General features: G+C 42.4%; 1 protein-coding gene across 5 annotated transcripts in view; it reads right to left on the bottom strand.

The window, feature by feature from the left end:
- Positions 1-415, bottom strand: part of EXOC2 (exocyst complex component 2) — a 131,084-nt gene extending 130,669 nt beyond the window's left edge. For 4 of the 5 annotated variants that reach the window (XM_075142571.1, XM_075142575.1, XM_075142574.1 and 1 more), the window contains exon 1: positions 319-409. The gene's annotated coding sequence lies outside the window, so the exon portion shown is untranslated. Of the gene's footprint in view, positions 1-318 lie in introns of all 5 variants that reach the window. The other variant, XM_075142572.1, reaches the window with a different exon arrangement.
- Between the last annotated feature and the right edge of the window lie 15,634 nt (positions 416-16,049).

The following is a 16,049-nucleotide window of genomic DNA, read 5'->3' as shown; positions in this document are numbered from 1 at the left end:
GCCGCGAAGCGCGAGCCGGCAGGAGACCGGCGACGCCCCCCCGCGCCGCAACGGCCGTTAACGACAGCTCCGTCCCCGCTCCCCTCCCGGCCCGGGAGAGGGGCGGGGCCTGGGACGCGACACTCGACCCCGCCTGGCGGGCGAGAGCCTCGACCCCCCCCCCCGGGGAGCGGGGGGGGAGAAGGGGGGAGGTCGAAAGGAGGGGGACGGCCTCCGCCACGGGGAGGGGGGAAGGAGCCGGAGCTGCCCCGCTGAGAGCCGGCTCCGCAGAGCCCGGCGGAGGAAGAGCGGGGCGGGAGGCCAGAGACTGTCACTCACCGGCCGCCACCGCCGCCGAGTTCGTATCCGGCACCTGGGGCAGCTCCGCTCCCGGCAGCGCCTCTGCGTCCGGCAGGCACAGGCACCTCCAGCCGCTGCCCGAGAAAATCGATGGAGCGCAGAGTGATCGAGGGGCGGGGAAAAGACGCTCCCGACCGCCGCCGTGCCCCCGAGCCCCGCCCCCTTAAAGGCACCGCCCTGCGCGCGCGCGGTGGCTCTCCCTCTCTCTCCCTCCCTCCATCTCACCCCGGAGCGGGCGGCGGCGGAGCGGAGGTGTGGGGAGCACCGGGAGTTGGTCCCCTCGTGGAAGAGGAGCAAGGGAAAAATAAAATCGTAATAACGATGGTGACGACAGCAACAACAACAAATGACAATAAATCCATCCCCGAGCGCTGTATCGAGGTCACCCAGCGGCAGGGACAGCGTGGGGGCCCGGCGCTTGGTGTGAGGGGAGGCCCGGGGGTGCTTGCCGCGGTGGGTGGGAGAAGGAACGCCCAGGTGGCAGGGAAAGGCCCAGGCGTGAGGTGGCGGGTAGTGCTGTCAGCGCTGGTCATGCAAATCCGTCCTCCTTTTCCAGTGAAAGAGTAAAAACGTTTCTTAACCAAACCTGCTCTCCACCCGGGGGAACTCTGAACACAGGCTCCTTTTCCTTTTGGAAAGGGTCGGGAGGGCTCCTTTTTCCCTTTTTGCTGGGGTTGTTCAGTTGTGAAAGCCAAGTTCAGACAAAACCTTAATAGGAAGGAGAGGAAAAGCAATGAGAGAAAAAACACAGGAGGAAGAATCCATTGCTCAATTTTGCCAAACGAGACCTAAATAGGACATTTCTAGGAAAACAAATTACCTTTCATAAAACCTCAAAGAACTTAAGCACCATAAAAAGCATTATGGCCAAGAAACGTCATTTTCCTCACTTTTTCCCAGAGGTTAAAGCCACTCAAGTTAAATTAGTAGGCTGCAATATCTCGTCACATGAATAAACAGCACTTTTCTGACTCTTTCCTCTAGGCTCTGTAAAACATTACACAGCATCTCTCGGGGGAAAAATGAGAGCATCCGGTACCCGTCTTTTCTCTAATTATCTCCAAAGTTGTTTCTAGTGACTCTACAGTTTTCTGCTAATATCCAGTGCAGAAAGAGCTCTTCAGTCCTCCAAGAAAAGTAAAGTTGGCATCATATTAAAAAAAAAAGTGTAACTATTTGCCACCCATTTCATAATTATGTTTTTCCTCCATGACAGTTTGTTTGCATTTTCTCATTAAAAGCCTGTCATCAGATGTGCCAAATCAAACCACGACTTTGAAAGGTTTGGTTGATACAGAAGGCCCCACCTAGCACACTACATACCTGGGTCCCAGCCCTGCCCGATGCCCTCTGGGAGTGGATACCTGTGCCCAAAAAGCCTGTTGACTTCAGTGGAGGTCCGTAAAGGGAGCTGAGTACCCAGAAGATTTTGTAATAAACAACCATGAATTTAGATTTAGTTCAAGTGACAAGCTTCAGTGTCAGACTGAAGTTTTGCTGCGGAGTTGGCTGCATCTTCACCTCTGTTGTAAATGCAAATACCCTAGAGAGGTGAATCATTAAGAAGAGGGGAGCCTGAACTTGAGAAGAGACAACCCTCCCAATGTTAGCTGAAGTGAGAAAAAGCCGTGAGGCCTTTTGCTTCTGAAAATGTCACCTGGTCTCCCCGTTTAGAGGTTTTAACCTCCTGTTTCTAAACAGCTGCTCAGCAGTGGTTTTATCCAGATCTTGGTTCTGGGGAACGTGTCAGAACAGCACAACCAGGCTAAACTCTGCAACAACAGAAGCCTTATAAATGGTGTATGTAGGTCCATCACAGGCATCCTCCTACTGCCAGGAGCAGCATCCGGGACTCTTATGATCTGCAGGGGCCTTGTCGATGAAGAACTTCCTGTGTGCTGCACTTTGGTGAATCTACTGTGGGTGGTTTTCCCAGCTGATGTGTGGTGACCATGTGGTAACCATCACCTACCCCTTCAGTGACTCCGGAACAAAGCTGACGGTGACTGTAGATTGGACCCACTGGAGAAAAGAAACACCACCCCACACATCTCTGCAGAGCAAAAGGAGGAAAACTAGTGCGGTGTGTATATATCTATCTCTCTCTCTCTCGATCTCGATCTCATATACATAGTTTATAATGTATATACCATAATATATAGTATATATCTGCTGTCGTATATAATGCTGCTAATATAAATATATTACTCCATAGAACTCCAGATGCCGTTAGAGAGATTAATCTATGCTGTTAAAACTGAGGAAAGAAATGACAAGTTGTAATATAATGACCTGATAAATAGTAAGAATTATACCTCATAGAGGTCACAAGAGTAATAGCTCATTCATGCCTTTTTCTAATCCATTTATGCAGATTTGACAGTGATCTGTAAACATAACATCTCTCTACAAAGTTGGGTAAACAGATTTGAAAGCCAAGAGAGATTATTATGATCATCTTGTCTGACCTGAACATTGAAAGTTGTAGAATTTCCTCCAGCCATTCCACACCAAGATCTTTCTGTAGTTGTTTCTTAGAAAGACATCTTCATTTTATTTTAAAGAGTTGGATAAATGGTGAATCTGTCACTGCACTTTTGAAGATTTCTCAGTGGTTACCCTAACATGTACCATGCTACCCTAACATGTAAAAAATAACTGATAGCAATATAAATGTTGTTTGAAAAAGTAAATTCATCTAGCTGCAGCATCTGTCCATTGCAAGCCTGCTTCTTATTAACAGAAATATCTTCCTTTTGAAGATGTTTGTAAAATACAGCAGATTTACTCCTTCACCTTCTCTTGATAAACCGTGTGGATTAACTTTGGTTTTGCACTGTGTAACTGCCTTTCCAGAACTGTTCTCTCTTCTGCATGCCTTCAAGCTTACAGCTGTCGCCTTACTTTTTTGACATGTCGACATTCAAACCAGACCTCTCCCTACTTCTGTTTGAATTTGTGAGGTGAATATTGTAACCAGGGAAATCTAAGGAACAGAGAAAAGCTAAGAAGCATGAGGTTGAAAATGGCCTTAAGAAATCACCCTTTCTAGTCCTTTCCCTTGCCCCAAGGCAGGATCAACTACTCCTTTGTTATAACATAACTGTTTTTTCAATTTTGTTCTTAAAGACTTCCCAGTATGGTGCTTTTGCCACCTCCTCGGGCAATCTTTCCCAATGTTTCCCTACCCTTATCACTAAAGGTCTTTTTTCTAATGTATACTCTGAATATATCCCCTACTGCAATTTCAGTCCGTTGGTGAAAGGTCTGTCTTTAGTTGGGCCCAGAGAACAGACTGTTTGCTTCCTCCCTGTAGCAGTCTTCTACACATTTAAAGGCTCTGTCCCCTGTACGTTTTTTCCTCATTAATCCAAACAGTCTCATTAGTATCCTGATATTTAATGTTTTCTGGACTGGCGATCGAACTTGATCTCCACTGAACTCTTCTCCAGTCACTCAGTGTCATTCTGGAAGTGCAGTGTCCCAAGCCAAGCATGCTCCAGGTGAAAAACATTTTTAAAAAAAGGAAAAACTAAAATTGAAGTCATACCATGGGTTAGTAGAGCAAAATAATTGCTTTGCCTACTTTGCAGGCTGTCTTCCTGTTCCTACCACCCTCGTATTGCATTTGTCTTTTACAACAGCAGAGCAGTGGTGACTCGTGTTTAGCCTGTGATTCACTCTGCATTTTTTATATGCAACTGTAATCCTGTTTACTTTTCCCTTTCCTGTCTCTGGGGAACTGATGATGCTATGTCTAATAGACTACACTTGCACCTATTGAATACTATCTATTGAAAAAAACCCTCCAGTTTGACAAAATCCCTCTGAATTCTAATTGTGTTCTCTAACACACTTTTAGCTGCTCTATTCTTCATGTCGTCTCCAAATGTAACAAGCTTAGTGTCTGTTCTCTTCCTCAGATGTTTTACAAGTCGTATCAGATACAAGATGAACCCTCGAGGAACCTCTTTCAGTCCATCTCTCCATTTTGATAGTGGCCCCATTTTGCTCTGCCCCAAAAAGCTCTGCTTTTTCTGACCCCATGGGATTTTCAATCTGGACCATATTGTCTTTGCTTATGCTTGAGAAACATTGCCAAAAGCTTTACTAAAATGAAGATACATGACTTTCTAATACTTCTCTCCTTTGTATAACATCTATTACCGTATTGTAAAAGGAAATCAGATTGGTTTAACAGGATTTATTCTTGACAAATCCATGTTCGTTGTTACTTGTCTGTCTGTCATCTAATGCTTACATGTGGTTTGCCTGATAATTTCCACAAACTGAAGCTACCTGGTCTATAACTCACCAGCTCCTCCTTTTTTCTATGTGTACTTAACTTTAAGCCTGATTGGAATTAAGAGGGCTGCTTCCATGACCATGAGAGGTGTCTCGCGAACCAGAGATCACCAACCTGCCAAAGCCGTGGCAGTAGAACCAGGAGCAGAGCCAAGAAGCCCAACCCGTCCTTGCCTGCTCTAACAAATCTATAATCGCCGCAAAACCTTTCTTCACCACATTGGTTCCACTTCCTGTTATTTTCTGGACCCATTGGTGGAACATTCCTGCAGATGTTGGCCTGTAGCAGCTGCCATAGATTTTATGAAAAATTCGTACAGATACTTCAATTTCCAAGCAGATTTCCTATGTTGTATTATGCTCCCAAGACCAGCTGCTTTCTGCTTCCTCCTAAATTGAAAATGACCTGGATCTGTGTTGTCAAACCAGCATCCAGGAAGTCATCTGCTTAAATCTTACTTTTAAATAAATAGGTACAGAAATAAGTTTTTTGACCTTGGCAGCATTTTGACCATCATCCGGGAGTTTAAGCCAGAAATCTTCATTATGAAGTGAAATATATTTATCTTAGCTGAAAGGCGAGAGAGAAAGAAACAACTTACTGATCAGTGTTTTCCCCCAGATGATTTCTGGTATGCTTCAAGAGAAACAACATATAAATTAATGCACACAATATTTTGAGTTTTCTTCCAGAACATGTACAGTCACTTTTTCCACATCAAACAAAAAATATAGTCTTTTGCACTTTAAACCATTTCCAACAGTACACAAAATTCTCTCACTGTTTTACTTTCTTGGCTAACACCACCCTAATTCTTCCCTTTCAAGGCCTATCCAAGGAATCTGTGCACTACTGACCCAGAGGCATTGTTTCTCTAAACAGCACCAACGAAACAAATTATTAAATTACTTTGTGCAGCTAAAAATACTGAATGCTGTATACCACAGCTCTGTCAAGGGTGTCACTACTAAGTTGCATCAGTTTAAATACTTCTTGGAACCAACCTTCATCTACTGGATGTATTTTAAAACAATAGGTGAGGGAGAGAAGTTGAAACCTAAACCAAGTTAAAATTTTGCCACATTTCTTTCTCAAAGGAAAAAAAAAACCTACCTCAAAGACCATTTGACAGTTTTTGTCCCTCAAATTCCAGGTTAAATTCTGTCCCTCTTTTCCTCTGACCAAACTCTGGCACAACTGCTTTCATTTCCATGCCTTTGGGAATAAACAGAGAAAAGCTGTTCATTAGATATTTTTTCACAGACTTCTGAAATCGTGTTGAGTGAGGGCAGAGATCAGATCTCCTGTTCGGAATTGAACTGTACCTGTGAGACAGTTCATCGCTGCCTGCGCACCCCAGCTCCCCTCCACTGGAAGCGAGCATACCTCTGCTCTGGTAGCAGCCAGCACTTCCCAATGCATCCTGGTGAAAATCAGCGGGAGTAACAAAGAACTGTTATTTAATCATCAGTCGGGCTCATTTTGGTGGAACCAAGTTGTTTCCCTCACTTGCCCCAGGCGGTGGCTCTGCTGACTCGTGTCTGTAGAGAGAAGACGTGACAAGCAGCCCAAAGTCGGCTGGGTTGCTTGCTACAGTGCCTGTCAGCTTGTAATTTCACGTGTATGTGCAATTTCTTGCAGGAACATGGCTTTATTTTACATGCATTTCAGGGATGGATCCATTTTGCCATTACATCTGTTTAATATGTAGTACAATGGGGACTGTTTTTTGCCAATTGATACATAAATAATCAGGTCTGAGAACACAATAAGTGTATCACATACACACATACTTGCAAAACCACATATATTTTAAAGGAAATGATACTGGGGGTTTTGTGTTTAATATTACAAATAAAGATTCCGTCTATTTCTAAACCCCTTCTTGACTGTGTTTTTTTTTCTTCCTAAGTTTCCCTGTCTCTCTTTCTCTCTCTTCTTCTTTCCTCTCTTCTTCCTCCCATCCTCCTGATCTCTAAGGGGGAAAAAGGAAAGGAAAAAGGAAGGAAAATTACAAAATAGGGCTGGAGAAAAAGGAACAAGAATGGCAAAAAGCAGTTGGTTAAACTATGCAATCTGGGCCAAGTATAATTGCTCTTTCAAAAATTAACTTCTTAGATAATTTACATTCAAATTAGTATCACAACTGTATGCTGTTAGCAAGAGGGTGCATTTTTACATCAATTAGATATAATTATGAAGTTCCTTTTAGAGACAAAAAATATTTTAATATATCAGACAAGCAATTAACATTAAAATGTGGATTTTGATCTATGCCCTAGATGTACGATCAAAGGTACCAGATCGGACAGCTTAATCTGAAACCCATTAAATACAATGACAATATTTGATTTTAATGAAGTACAGTTGTAGTTTTTAATGTTTCTTATTGACATATATTCTTAGACGTAGAAGTACATTCACATGAGAGAGGTGTTTGGCCTTGACTTCAGATCTACAGCAATTTCCACAGAAATTTCTGAAAAGAATGTTGGTCAGTGTTTTAAAACATAGGGGCCTAAATTTAGACTGTTAAATCTGTATTTAGCCCTGCAATGTGCTGAGCACTCTGGCTGTGATCCAAGAAAGCACTTATGCGTTCCCATTAACTTTAAACCACATTCAGGTCTATTATTCACTTTACAAAAGAACTGAACTCAAATACTTAAAATTAAGCATGCACATTAAGTAGCCTGTTGGACTCAGCCTTATACAACCCCCAGTCCCGTTCTGCCCACAGCTAAGACCCTGACTCACTTTATTCGCGTGACTTGCCCCATTGCGTTAGGGGACTGGTCACAGCAGTAAAATTACTCAAGCACATTACAGATTTCAGAGCTGTTTTTTCAAAAGGACCAAGTGCCCATCAGACACACTTTCAGGACCTACTTGGAGACACACATTTTGAAATATACATTATGGTTGATATCTGAATACAATTATAACATGTATTCTGTCCTGTTTCTACTTGTTGTTTGTTGTGTTTTGCACATCCAAATCCAACTTGTGGGCAATATTTGCCCACTTCTGAAGGCCTGATAAAAGTCCCACAGCAGAGCTTAAGAGTCAGTTTTCCATATCTGGGAGGGACAGGACAATAAATAGGAGACACTGTAGCAAAGAGCATTCAGGTGAGGCGTTAGGAAGAACTGTAACACTAGGGACAATGAAATACTGGTAGAGGTTGTTTAGGAAATGGACTGAACCTCCTTCACTGGAAGCCTTTAAGAACTGGCTAGATAAAGCACCTACAGGAACGATGCTGTTCCTGGTGCTAGAGTCAGTCCTTCCCTGAGAGGCAGGATGTACTAGGCAAGTTCATAAGGTGCCTTCTAGCCCTGTGCAACTATTAGTATCAGTATAGGCTAGTATTTGGCTCTTGCTATGTACTGACTAGCCACCTATGCTGATACCCTTGCATTTGCTGACTTAGGACCTGTGTCATGATTCAGTTACGAGCAAGCGGCAGGATTAGGCAATTTTTTGGCTTGTGCAAGCATTTCTAGCAACAGAAAAAAAGATGGCATGTGAAAACTGGCTAGAGTAATTTCCATTTCCCTTTTCCATTTCCCAAAGCTATCGGCTGCAGTTAAAGACAACATCAGTCATGATCTAACAGAAATCCTGGCGTTTTCTTTAAAGGAGTATTTGCAGAAAAAATACAAAATCAAAATTAGAGGAGTTAGTATATTGATGGTCGTTTGCAAATGTGATAGTCGCTAGTTATGGTTCAGGATTGTAGGAGATCCAACCTGCAGCTAAAGTATTGCTCTCTCCTCCAGGGTATAACCACCAAAACCCAACACCCCTTGGTGCTTTCTTCACCAGCGGTAAAGGAAAAAGCCTGGAGGAAGGATCTTCTAAAGCAGATTATGCTCTGGTGATTATACAGCACGGATTTCCTCTATGGGCAGCAAACCCAAAGTGCCCCTTGTGCCCGCCACACGGTCCCTCCCATTCCGTACTGTGCCTCAGTTGTGCCGAACGCCAAGCTGACGGCGTGGCTGCATCCTCGACAAGGGGTGGAAACCCTCAGTGGGGAGAGACAGGGCCGGGGGAGCACCATCCTCTTCCATTTTAACCCATTTTTCCTAATTGATTACTGCTCACATTTACAAGGCAAAATTAACTGGCCATAAATATAAAGAGAAGTGTTCGTTTAATCGCTTGTGTTACATTTCAGAGAATTCGTAACATCCAGCTGAACCAGAATTCACTGTTAATTGTAATGAGGCACAATATGCACGTGTGAGAAACACTTTGATCAAATGCTGCGCTACCCTTAGCTTGATGCACTTTTTAACTGCCAAGATCAACCTTCTCTCTGGGAAATGTATAGTGGAGGCGTTTGGAAGTAGGCTTTGGAACAGGCTGGAGAGGTCCACTCCAAATCTGAACTTCCCTAGTGGGGAGATCTAGACTTTTCAAAGAAGGAGATGGAAATGGGGGAATGCTAGGGCTGACAGTTTGATTTGAGATTGTCTTTGTTAAAAAAAAAAACAAAACAAAACCCCACAACAAACCAAACAAAAAAAAAAACCTGCTCATTTTGTTATTTTACTCATTTACAAAAAAATGTTTGGTGCTTGACTAAAAAGTCTCCAAATTTCAGAGTTATAGGTAAAACCCCCAAATGACATCCTGAAAACTCAGAAATAGGAGCAGACATTTTCTTTTTTAAAATTTCTTTTCCTTTCAGCCTCCAGTTTTGTCTCAATTCTGAAACATCTATAAATTCAAATAGTTAGGTAATCCTTGAGGTGTGTGCCTGTAGGTAAAAATAGACTCCATCTTCAGTTCACTCTTCCTCCAAATAATTTCTGAGATACAAATCAGCATCTTAATGGCATATTTATTGTTAAACATTTCCTTATGCCGGCATTCCAGGGAACAAAACATGATTCCCAAAAGACTTCAATAGTCGCACTTAGTGTATTAGGAACAAACCAAATAGGATACGATTCTTTGATGTTGACTTGGTTGCACCAACCTTTAATTTTTGCACAGACAAAGAAATTGCAATAAAGCAAAATAATTAGGCAAGAAGAGGGAAAAAAAACTTATGTAGGTTTGAAATTTTGGGGAGGGATTGGGGAAAATATTTGCTGAAAACTTGAAATCTAACGCAGACACTCGTACCCAAGCACATGCACCTCCAAGCACAGAGGTAACAGGGACACGCTAACCCTGGCTGCTGTGGAATTACGTTCCTGCAGAAATCCAGGGAGGCAAAGTACGGTGCTAGTGCCAATGGCACATCCCGACATAGTTGGAATTTTCCTAGAGAGCGCAGGGGAGCTGCTTCTCTCTTCCCTCTGCACACATTATGTAGCTATTGAACTCTGCAAGACTTGCAAAGAATACAGGTTATATTATCTTTTCATTTCCATGGCATCTGCACATTTAAAGTTTCATGCCTCATTGTGTCTGCATGTGATCATCTTGTACATGTATTTAAATTGCTGCTCTTGCCTCTGATCTTGAGAGACAAAAGCAACACTGAATTCTTTTTCCATTATATATTTTTACAAAAGAACTACTGTAAAAATTAATCAAAGGTATGCTGGTTTTTATTGTTATTTTTTTAATTTTGGGGGGTACTTTTCCTCATATTGCAGCGGTTTTGAAATTGAAACGTTGCACTGCTGAGAAAGTGCCATGAAAATATAACCCACTACATTCCAGGAAAATAAATAAGCAAGGCCACCCAAATTTTCAATTAGTGCTAGTGCAGTATGCAGGAAATGGCTGGAGAACCGTCAAAGGCAGCCTTAGGCTGGGTCGTGGATACGGAACAGTGACAGGAAGGTTTGAAGCAGGAATACAGGCTCAGTGTGAAGATGGCTCTTCTCCAAGGAAAACTGCATGCTAATAGGTTAATACTGATTTCCTGAAACATACAGCCCGGGTATTACATGCTGGAATTTACATTCTGACAAAGGCAATTGCTGAGCTGCAAGACTTTGCTTTTTCGGTGATGAAATAACACTAGAAAGTTCAAGCTGCATTATATATTTCATGTTTTAAGCTTATTAAACATTCAAAGTACAAACTGTGCACATATTTTTAAGCCACCTGAAATAGCAACAGCCTCGCTAGTTTGGGAAACTAGTATGAGAAACATTACATTTCAACAGGTCAAGCTTGTCTGGAGTAATACCATCAACAGATACTGACCAAGGTGGAGTGATGCCACTTTCAGAGTAAATCTGCCTGGAATCCAGAAATATTGCCCAATCAAGCACACGCACACGGCATCAGGAATGAAACACTTTTAGCACAGCCTTTACAGACAAAACGGTATCTGGAAGATACCTGAAGACCGAGTTGGACAAAGCGCTTCAGAAATTAAAAACCTAAAAAGCACAAAAGAAGACACTACCTCTCTTTCTGCAAGTCAGAGGAAGGGCTCCCGTTGACGACAGACCTTCGCCCTGAAAGCAAGTGCCTAAAACATGAAGAAAAAAATGAAAAAGGAAAGAAACTTAAAGAGAAAGACCAATCCAGCTCAAGAATCCAGCCAACCCTTCCCTACAGATGTCCTCCTGTTTCCCTCTATCCAACTGATGTTGCGACTGTCAGCGGAGGGTGGCACTGCAGCATCACCGGAGACCCGCATCCCACCAGCCAGACCCAGGTGCTACCTCGGCTGTCTTTACAGAGAGCGGCTGGCGGAAGAGCGCACAAAACAAGTGCAGCCACGCGTGGAAGTGGGGAAGAGATGACGGGTCTTCCCCCAGCCTCTGTGGGGCCAAGATTTCTCTCTGTATCCATCTTAATACCCGCAGGCAGCGTTAATAATGTTTTTATCACACTACTAGCGTGGGCATGATCCCACGTCACAGCAAGCAGCCAATGGTGCCTAGCTGTGCTGCCCTGGCCCCAGGCACCCGTTTAAATCACAGCTGTGCCTGTACCTGGGTGATCATATTTATTTATGAGGTACACACCACCTTCATTGTCTTTCACTCTTCAGAGAACTGGAAGCCATCCTGCGAGTCTTTTTAACAGTCCTAATTGCGCTAAAGTCACTAGGAATTCTGCCCAGATAGAGCCTGGAAAAACTGGGCCGCAAAAAGAGGCCCTAATTATTTGCATTAGGAGGCAAAAAAAATCTCCTTGCAGTTCCAGCCCCTCCTTAGGAAAAGTTCTGTGGGATTGAATATGCTGAAAACTACTTGGGGTCCACTGAGTGATGCACTTTCCACCTCTTCTCGGGGAAGCTGTTTTAAATAAGCTGTGTAAAAATTTTAATCAGCACAGAATATTTTAAGTCCCAAGTACCGTACCTACCCTGGAACCTTTTTAGTTTAAAGTCAATAATTGTGTCACTTGCCTGTGAAAGAGCAATTAGCAGAGCAAGGAAGGAAGTGGAGGGAATTTGGGGAGTTTTAATTTGTTTTCACACATAATGATACATTTTTTGGTCATACATGATAATTATTTAATCAAATGGAATTTGCCTGGTGGTGTTTCACATGACACCACTGCCAATCACTGCAAAGCAAACAAATCTTTCAGGTGGTGAAGGGAGAGTTTACTCATCTGTCTTCTGGAGAGCTGCGTGCTGTGAACGCCGAATGGCACATCTAATATTGCCGAAGTGATCCATGGGCAGCTAAGTGGAATAGGCACCAATTCAGGGCAGCATTTATGTGTTTTGCAGAGTCTGAACAACTTTTACAGAACTTGGACATGTGTGTAAGGCTGGGTATCTGCTCAATCATTGTCCTGAATCAAGATGCTCTGCCGAATTGAGGCCACAGCTTTTATGAAAAGGTACTTCTTCCCTACAGGAAGAGAGAGCCTCATTTCCTTTCCACGTGAACACTTGATCCATGATAAATGTTTATAAAGTTCCCCTTCACCAAGTTTCTTAACTGCTGAAGAATAAATATTTAAAGAATCACAAATACTATAATCAAAACCACGTAAGATGCTACAAGAGTGTTCCCTATTGTATGAAAAAACAAAGGAGCTGAAGCTTGCAGAAAACTTCATTTGCCTGGTTTGAAAACTGATCTACTGTATGATATAGCATGTATTATCTTTGTGCAGTATTTTTAAAACAATACCTTAAATGCCATTGGCTTAATTTTTACCATATTACTATAACAAAACTATGGAAGCTCTGCAGAAGACCAATGGGGAGGAGGTTTGGGGGTCGCATCTGCAGAGTACTGAGCTCTTTAGCTTCTATTTGCTGAAGTCCTGGGGATTAGACCCATGTTTAAGATTGAGGACATGCCTAAGTGCCTTGCTGGATGGGAGCCAGAGTGTTCAGCACCTTGCAGGACTGAGCCTTTTGCCGGCACTCAGGACAGAAACTTTGAATATTGAACAAAATCCTTAGGTGGAGTAGAAGTTATTCTTACAAAAAAGAAGTTTCCTAATTGTAATATGCAAATAACACCTGAAACACTTACCCTCAGAAGCAGGGGGCCACCTGATGGAAACTTTCCACAGATTTTAGAAATATAATTATACATGTAGAGTTGAACAACAAGACTTTTAGTTAAGTTATTCGGGTAAAAATCCTGGTTCCATGGAACAAAATGGGAGCATTGCCATTTTTGTCATGGGGCCAGGATTTTGCTCATCCCTTATTACACGTCAGAGGCTGATTTGCAGCCTTCTTCTAACTCCAGATTTGACTCTAATATTAAATTAAATAGCAATTTCCTATGGCCAGTGACCAAATTATCCAATAGTATCTGCTTAATAAAATCAAAATAAAAAAGGTGGAAGTCGTGTTATTTTAATGCAGCTGATTTGTTTCCTGAATTTTAATCAAACGGGACAGAAGGATCAAATTAGTCAGGCAAAAAATTACAGTAATTCAGAAGTATTTTGAACACAACCACACACTTTTGCACAGGTAAAACTCCTTCTCAATTCTAAGTCGTCTTCCCTTTTTTCCTTCCCTACAGCTATTGTTTATGTCAAACACAATGGAAAAAAAAGCTTTTCTACTTTGGAAAGCAGGAAAATCTATAGGAAGTTTAATCATGATGCTTCTGGACTCCTGCAGATCAAAGGTAGTTCCCTGTTTTCCCCTCCAGACCATCACGCAATTGCTCTGGGAAAAAAACCTGGGGAGTGATCATAGTAAAGAGTGAGGAGACTGTCCCGGAGACATTCCTGGGCTCCAGTTGTCACCTGGCTGCCCAAACACTCCCGCCGCAGTCACGCAGCAGATGCGCAACCAGCATCTGAGCATCGCGGCCACGGCGTTCGGGCTTCGGCCCCCACGCGCACGCCTGCACTGAAATTCTAGCCCACCGCCAGACCGCCTGCAAGCCAGCGCCGACTTCCGCAGAAGCAGAACATGATTAGAAGCAATTTTCACCTTGTATCTTCTGTATGTTTGCAATTAGCTGTGAATTAATGTGGAACATTCCTATACAAATTCTCTTTTCACCAGCAAAAAGCATACCCGTGTATTTGAGCCTGGGGAGAAACTCGTTGGCATCAATGTTTTCTTTTTTTGTTTCCCCTTCAGCCTCCAGGTATAAATGCTACATGGAGAAAATGGCTATTTAAGAGTGAAGTCTGACTCTCCATTTATGTTATCATTAATTTTCACAGTAGCTACCAAGAAAAAAATAATTTAGCAGTATTTTTGTACAGTAAGTAGCTATGGAGTAATTTCAAATCTGATGCAGGAGATGAAGAACTTGAGAAGAAGGAGGTGAAGAACTAGTGAACACATGCAGGTTTTGCTGGTGAAACCATTAATGAAAGTACAGCCCCTTAGCAGAATTATCAATCTCATTGCTCTGTGATATACCGATATGCATTTCTCCTCTCTCAGGGTACATCACCACAGTAAAATGCCTCGATAAAAAACCTAGCTCAACTTAAAAACAAGTGTGGTGAGAGACAGAGGAGGAATAAGGCATGCAGCCTTCTGCAAAAGATCAACAACTTCTTATGCACAAAACTACTGTTTTTTTAATTTATGTTCCTCTACTAGTTTTCTAGTTTTCAAAAGCCACCAGAGGGAGCCCATAACCTCTCATAAATATAAGTAAAGGCATGCTGGGGTTCGCAATGAAAAAATGGAGTAAGAATTAAGCTGTCTTTGGGTTTCAAAGAAATACGCTAATTGCTGATTCACCAAGATCCACATAGATGCAAAAGTTCTGGACAGTGATACTTGATACACACAGACCTATATTAGAAGAGCCTTTTGAATTTGATCCTGACAATTATTAATACAACTCATAATAGTTCTAGTATGCCAAAAGATACACGTTAGAGGTGAGGATGAAATGATGTAGGCAGCCAAATACCATACAATATGTAATCGTTTAGGAACGTACTTTCAAGCTCTGCTGTTGCATCTGTGTAACACCCTCAGGTGCATGAAAACATGAGTGATGTTATTTACGAGATGGCCTCGGGGACTGCTTCACACGATTGCCAGAGTCTACTCCCTTTTAAGCGCTGATGGCTAAGGTTATCACTGGGGAAAAGCTGATTCTTTGGATCAAAGAGTGAGGACCGTGGTGTCATGAAGCACTGAGGTGATCCTACAAGTGTCTACACTGATTGCAGTGACTATCACGGAGAAGTACTTCAAAATCTGGACTAACATACTATATGACTTGCTACCAATTTGGCTATCAGTCCGTTGGTCACTGATTGACATACTAACTAAACATTACCTAGAGTAGAATATAAAATAAGTAAGGAACTGTGCAGCTGGTCCAAATGGACTTAGACCCAATGATGAGGCACTTTTACCAGAAAAGGCTAAAAATATCAAGTATGAGTCATGATTCCATACCGTAATTACCTGGTCTAAAGGTTCTTCCAGAAGTTCGATAGGGCCTGGCGAAAACGAAAGTAGATTCTAGGAAAAGCCCAAGAAATTTGGCGTGATGATACAGTACACTGCATATATTTGTTTGCCCTTGCCTAGGTCAATATCTTCAGAATGCAAGTTCTAGTTTTCTAAATATGGGAAAAAATGAAAAGTTTGAAGTACAAAGAAGCCTAAGAGGAAGACAGACAAAAGGTAAGATCTGATAAGAAGACCCAACACATGAAAACACAGTTTCTTTAAACAACCAAGTAAAATTCATGAAGAATAGATGAGCTCCATTTGCTGTGGCCAAGAACTGAATCTTAACCCTTATTAACTGTCAGGAAAGGCTCTACAACACACTACTCTTTTTCTGGGCATAGAAGAAAAGGCATCTTGCATACATCATTCCCTTGATGAATAGTCACAGGTTTTAATTGCAACATTTTTCAAACCAAGCTTCAACTAGTAACTGGCTAAAGCTGTCTGCAGGAAGCTGTGCGTCTTTGTGACACTTTGGTTCTGGAGGTGCACACGGAATGTAATTGCCTACAGCTTTTGCAGATGTAACTGTAGAGCATTATTTTCAGCTTT

The sequence above is a fragment of the Calonectris borealis genome, chromosome 2 (assembly GCF_964195595.1).
Source record: "Calonectris borealis chromosome 2, bCalBor7.hap1.2, whole genome shotgun sequence".
Lineage (NCBI taxonomy): Eukaryota > Metazoa > Chordata > Aves > Procellariiformes > Procellariidae > Calonectris > Calonectris borealis.
Note: the sequence above shows the minus strand (reverse complement) of the source record. Positions and strands in the feature narration are given on the sequence as shown.